At 44.3% G+C, this 6,397-nt stretch overlaps 1 pseudogene; it reads right to left on the bottom strand.

The window, feature by feature from the left end:
• Nucleotides 1-1,389: 1,389 nt before the first annotated feature.
• LOC112313745 (large ribosomal subunit protein eL18 pseudogene) lies at nt 1,390-6,166 on the bottom strand (annotated as a pseudogene).
• Nucleotides 6,167-6,397: the final 231 nt, after the last annotated feature.

The following is a 6,397-nucleotide window of genomic DNA, read 5'->3' as shown; positions in this document are numbered from 1 at the left end:
TTGATCTGACAAGTAGGTAGGATTTTGATTGGTTTACAAAATAATAATAATAATAATAATTGTTATTATTATTATTATAGTAACTACCTATGGTTTATGCCCCAAAGTGACTTTTTAAAAAATCAGGTGCCTATAGTTACATACTAGGATTTCTGGTATCAAAAATTAACCAATCAGATGCAAACTTATTGTACGACGTGACCAAGAAGATACAACTACCGTATTTTTCTGACCATAAGACACGCCCAGGTTTTAGGGGAGGAAAATAGGCAAAAAAATTTTGAAGCAAAGAACATGGTAAAATATTTAGTAACATAAATAACATAATATTTCACCAATGTAAATGTAAGCTACATTCGGACTATAAGACGCACCCCCATTTCCTCCCAAGTTTGGGGGGAAAGTGTGTCTTATAGTCCAAAAAATACAGTATATTATATGACCTATATATTTATGGTTTAAGATAGGGTATTCACACTGGATGGCTATTGTTGTGTTGGCTGTTGTCATTTTTTATCTGACAATCTATGGGAAAAGAGGTGAGTGCCCCTGACTGAATAGTCAGGTATTGTATGTTTTAAAAATTCTCGTGGCGCACCAGTTGAAAATCACTGCCGTAAAGAAGAGATAACGATTGATTTAAAAGAAGCAACCTTGATTAGCCGCTGCTGTGGAAATGTTTGGCCTCAGTGTGGTCTACTTTGCCAAGGCAAAATAAAATTAGATGTTATGTGTGAAAATGCTTTATAAATTGTCGAGGAAAAAAGCCTATTTTCATGCCCTCAGTAAATGTTGCCTCTCACATAACAAGGTGCTCGAGTGGCGTGACAAAGCAGAGAAAAGCAGCCAGATATCAGGAGGTGACTGCATTGTTCTCTCTTTCAGAGCTTAGAAAACAAGGAAGGGTCACTAGACACACTGATAATGTTCGACAGGCCGACAGGAGCCCGCAGACCTGGCGGTCCATCACAGCGGGTCTTCGTGTTGAAGGTGACTCAGCAGAAATGTATCACTCTGCTAAGGGTACATCAGCAGACTTTTTCAGGAAGACTCACCCATTTGGATTTAGAACCTTCTAGAAGGCTTGGGTGCCTGGCCTGGCCCCTTACCATTTTCCATTCCACTCGAAACTTTGCTATGTGCCCACCTTCTACCAAAATCCTTAAAGTCTCCAGGATTACCTCCCTGTTTTGTGGAAACGAAGACAACTGTATTTACCTCATACGGTCACTGTGAGGATTAAAAGAAATAATGTGTGATAAGAAACATTAACACAATAAAGCACTTTCTTCCCTCTGCTTTTTTTCTTTTTCAGCATCCAAAATATTTTTAATAACAAGGTAGCATCTGGGGTTACTTCGTGTAGACAGAAGGACGCGCACTTGCACTTCAGCCCTTGGATTGCACACAGGGCTTGGCGCACCAGTGGGAGGTTCCTGGGGCCTTGCTGAAATGCCTGTACCCCTCTGCACCCTCGTGAGGACCAGAGAGCAAGATGGTGTCACAGCCGTTGGGGGAGTCCAGGGCCAGCTGGTCCAAAGAGAGGGTTTGGTCTCCAGCCTTGAGGATGCAGCTCCCAGTGGGGCTGCTCACACAAAGTGTACACACCTTCAGTTTGGGCACCTTCTGGACATGCACATCTGCAGTTATAGTCCCTACAGCGGGACTTCCCTCCTGGCCAGGAAGCTTCATCTTCTGCATCATCCCAGAAAGGGATGGAGGCGGCCTTTGGGTGCGACTCATGAACAACCTCTCCAGTTGCTTGACGGTGGAGTTGGCTCATCTGGTCAGGAACCTGTGCAGCTTCACCAACAGCCTTAGTCGGTGTCCTGGCCCTCGGGCTCCTTGGCGCTGAACCTTTTGGTCTAAGTCGTGTGCCTACTCTCATGTTGGCACCTTCTCTCTCTCCCCTCTGATTGACACCTATGCCCCATAAGATAGCACAGTGCCCCAAAAAAGACTGGGATGCCAAGAGGATACCTAAAATTCAGTTTGTTATTATATACCAAAGCAGCCAACTGTGATGGGAGTTGGACCGATGGGTGCTGAATCTACATAGTGATAAAAGTCTAAATGTTGGCATTATTGTATTCAGTTTATCTGGCCCATGTCTGTGAATCTTTCTGCTCTATCCTCTAACACACACACACACACACACACACTCACACACTCACAGAGACTGACCGAGTGACTGACTCAGTCTCATTTTTCCCAGCAAAGGGAGCTCCCCTTTTACAGCAGCACTTACCCTCCTTCTGAAGTCTTGCTTGATTGCCATCTACTACTGTCTTCCAGCTTCGCTGAGAGGTCGCTGCACCCTAAAGCTCGTCAATGGAAACCTGAACAGGGCTGCAGCCGTCCACCACCACCCAGTCAGTGGGTGCCTGTGGCTGCCCTGGAGGCAGCGGGGCTCTAAGGAGTTGTAAGTCCCGTTTTTCTCACCTAAGTGTGTCCTTCGTTGGTGAAGGGAAGTTGGCGTAAAGAGTAGCACAAAGCGGCAAACAGGGTGGACAAAGGTTGCCACACAAGTCTTTTTGCCCGTGATGCTGGTGAGTCCCACTGGGAATCAGAACTCCAGCATTTGTTTGTAACTACCTACAGACACAGGTCAACATCGACAGGAGAAGTGAGTCTCCGGCTTCTGCACACACCTCTTTTTTACACCAGTTGTGGAACTACCCAGCTTCACTCAACGTAATCCTCTGACATGGCTCTAAATGCCACTTAAAAAGCCAAGTTCACCTGCACAGAATTAATGCTGATACTCTTTGAATACATTAAAGGAATGTGCCACAGGCTCTCAAAGAAATTCTTAAAATGGAGGACTAGAAAAGTCTGAAAATTAGAATATGTGTGTAGTCAATTGCTTTGAAGTGCGACATTTATACGGAAGGTATACTTGATCTGCGTGTATAAAAGAAGCAGTCACATACATAGAAATATTTCTCCAAAGGCACATTGACGACTGTGTTTTTTGAGTAGGACGTAGGCACTGAATCTCTGCTGAGGACTGTTTTAGGTGAATTCGGGAACTGAAAAGACACTGCGACGTGGCTTCTTTCTTCCGCGAGAGTAAAAACATTTAGTGTTGGATAGTGTGGGTTATGAAGGCAATTTCCAGAGAACAAGCTTGTTCAGTGTTGGACAGTGTCTATTCTGAGTGAAAGGAATTAAAAGAAGGGAAAGATTGGGCCCTAGAGGGGCAAGGAAAGCTTCAAGGAGAAGACTGAGAGGGACCCGGAGAGAAGGCTCGAGTTGATGCTGACAAAGGAATGGAAAACACTGGTCCAAAAGCCGTGGAGGCGGGCGCTAGGGAACGGGCGCTTGGCTGGCGTGGGGTTTGCAGCGCGGGGAGAGGGAACTAAAGGCAGAGTTGGGTCAAACGTTAGAATGCCTTTGAAGGTGGGGAGAGGAGCTGAGCGTTTAATACCTTAAGGAAGAAGAAATCATTACAGACTTCAGATCGGAGCAGGAGATAGGTCACAATACAAGACATGTTTTGGGAAAATTAAATGGAAAATTACATTAGGGGTTTAGAGCAGAGAGTAGAGGATACTATTTTAATAATCAAGCAATGGGAAGCCTAGATTAGACATATTTTCCTCAGAATTTCAATAATGTTTATCTGTATTATTTATTTGCCGCTATGTACAACCTGTGTGACGGTCATCTTTTTTCAGCATTTCAAGAGATCACACACCTCTTCCACCAGATTACATATTGGGATTCTATTGTATATTCATACTTTTTAATGCACTTATATGCTCCTAAAATTGTTTACCCACAGTTGGGAAACAAGAAAAGTAAGCAAAATTATTTGTGTGACTAAATTAGAATTTTTAAAAATCTTGGTAAGAGATGGAAAAGCCAGGGGAGATAGTCAAAGGTATCTCCCAACTTTCTAACCAAGTAGGTTAAAATAACAATAGCACGCTTAGAAAAGAAGAGTTTGCTGTAGGGAACTTGGATGAGTTACGTTTTAGCTGTGTTGATATCCAGGTAGAAATATCATGTCAGCTTTTGCAAACGAAGAGTATAGTTGAGAAACTGTCCATACTTGTACTTCTGCTTACCACAGTATCCTATTATGACATTATCGATTGCCTACCTACTCCCTTCAAACTAATGCTTTATCTTTGTAAATACGGCGAATGCAGGATCCATGTCTACTTTATCTTTGTAGATAGAGTACTTCTTGATTTTCTACAACACTCTTCAGCATCATCCACACACAGGTAGGATATCAATAAACATTTGTCATATCAATGAGCAGACTGACAAATGTTCATCCGGGTTTCTCAGCCTCAGAGGCATTACCATTTCAGGTTGGACAGTTCTTTGTTGGGGGGCTGTCCTGGAAACTGTAAGATGTTTAGCATCATCTCTGGTCTCTACAGACTAGATGTTAGTAATATCCTCCCTACCCAAGTTGTGACAACTAAAAGTGTCTCCAGACATTGCCAAATGTTGTCCTCTCGGGGATGACATCAGCCCTGGTTGGAGAGCCACTGGGTTTGATAGATGTTGGATTGGAGATATCAATTCAAGAGTCATTTGATGCTCAAGTCTCAATAAGAAGTGGAACCTAGAAAAGAAATAGCTGGTGGCCAAGAACAAAGCGCTGGGCAATGAGAATGAAATTAGGGTGGAGAGGGGGCAGCTAGCAAGGGAGTATCCAGACAAATTGCTAATTCCAGGACAACCCTGCTTATTTCCAGTGCACAGTGCCTGCCAACACTCTCCAATGGAAACATGCAAGCCACGGATGTAACTTTAAATTTCCTAGTAGTCCTATTTAAAACAGTTAAAATAAACTAATGAAATTAATCCTAATAGTATATTTAATTTAATTATCTGTATCCAAAATTTTACCATCTCAACATGCAATCAATTTATACAAATATTAATGACCTATTTTACTGCTTTTGAATGAAGTCTTGGAGGTCTCATGTGTACTCTACACTTAAAGCCTGACATGGTTTGATTATTGATTTCAAGTCTCTATAGCCGTGTGAGACCAGGGCTACCCTGTTGGATGGGATCGGACAATTCAGTCAAGTTAAATAGACATTTTCTTGTCCCTTTAATTGGCATTATTATCTTTTTCATAAAGGGAGCTACAAGGGCTAGTAACATGTTGGGAAGCTTTACAAATGGACCATACACTTTGTAAAGAGCAGGTGTCGCTTTCTTTGGTGTAGAGCTCCACGAATTCCGATAAATACATCGAGTTACGTAACCATCACAGCCAGATACAGAACAGCTCTCACCCCTAAAATTCTCTTGTGCTGCTTTTTTGTAGTCAAATTCTCCCACATCCCTACTTCCAATTTTCTTCTTTCCTTAGGAGTAGGATTCTCTGCTTTTACCAAAAAATAAATACAAGGGAAAGAAGACATGAGAAACAGAAGCACAGTAGGGAAGATACAGCCCTTGGCATGGGAGTGCACCTTTTTCCAAAGCTCATGTGCCAGGAGGCCCGCTTCACTTGAAGTCACACGAGCCCACTCAGAGAGGGGGCCCTGGGTTTTCTCTTCCCCCACGCTCATCTGTCATCCCTCTGCAGGTTACAGGAATAGGAAGGCCTCTCCCAGAATACTCCATGTGACAGATGGCAGAACTACACCAGGAGAGACCCAGAAGAGGAATGCAGGCAAGCACTCCACAGGTGAGGCCCTTCCCCTGGCTAAGAAACAGGGGACTAAACCAGGGACCTAATGCCTGCTAGAGAGGACCTACACTCCAGTTTCTGGGTTCTCAACGGTCTCTCTCTTTTCATGGCCTCTTTGTTCTACTCAGGAGAGACCCTTAGGAAAAAATAGCCCTTCAGCGCATGTGCAACTCTTGGAGTGGGCAGGCCCAGACTCCTGCCCTCGTCAGAGTGTGGACGACCTGGTTTGTGCCAAGCACCATGCGGGCGGGTGTCCTTGGGCCAACTGACAGCGGTGGCTCTGGCTTTGCCGTGCTTCTCAGCACTTCCATTCTGTTCAAAGCCGGGGGAGCAGATGGGAGAGGCACGTGGAAGCACCTCCCGCACATACATGTCACTGTTGGCTCCCAGGTGGGGAAGGGAAAGGTGGCCTGTGTGCTTGACGTCGTTCCAGGAGCACACACCTCCTGTGCTCTCCTTAGAATCACGCTCCAGAAGTAGAGTTCTGCAAGTCATTTGCATCCCCACAGACACACACAGACACCGAATACACAGAGGCAAGCACAGTGCCCTTGGTCCCCACTACTGCACGTTTGTCTGTGCCATTGGCCATTGTAATGATGCAGTTCTGGTCACCAGGGTGTCTATTCTTGGCCATCACCTTCATATTGTCCACACTTTATACATTTCTCCTAATACTTCTTTTTATCATCCACTCCCCCTCACCTAAATATGAAGTTCTGAAAA

The sequence above is a fragment of the Desmodus rotundus genome, chromosome 13, assembly GCF_022682495.2.
Source record: "Desmodus rotundus isolate HL8 chromosome 13, HLdesRot8A.1, whole genome shotgun sequence".
Taxonomy (NCBI): Eukaryota; Metazoa; Chordata; class Mammalia; order Chiroptera; family Phyllostomidae; genus Desmodus; species Desmodus rotundus.
The sequence above is the reverse complement of the archived record's forward strand: the minus strand, read 5'-3'. Positions and strand labels throughout refer to the sequence as shown.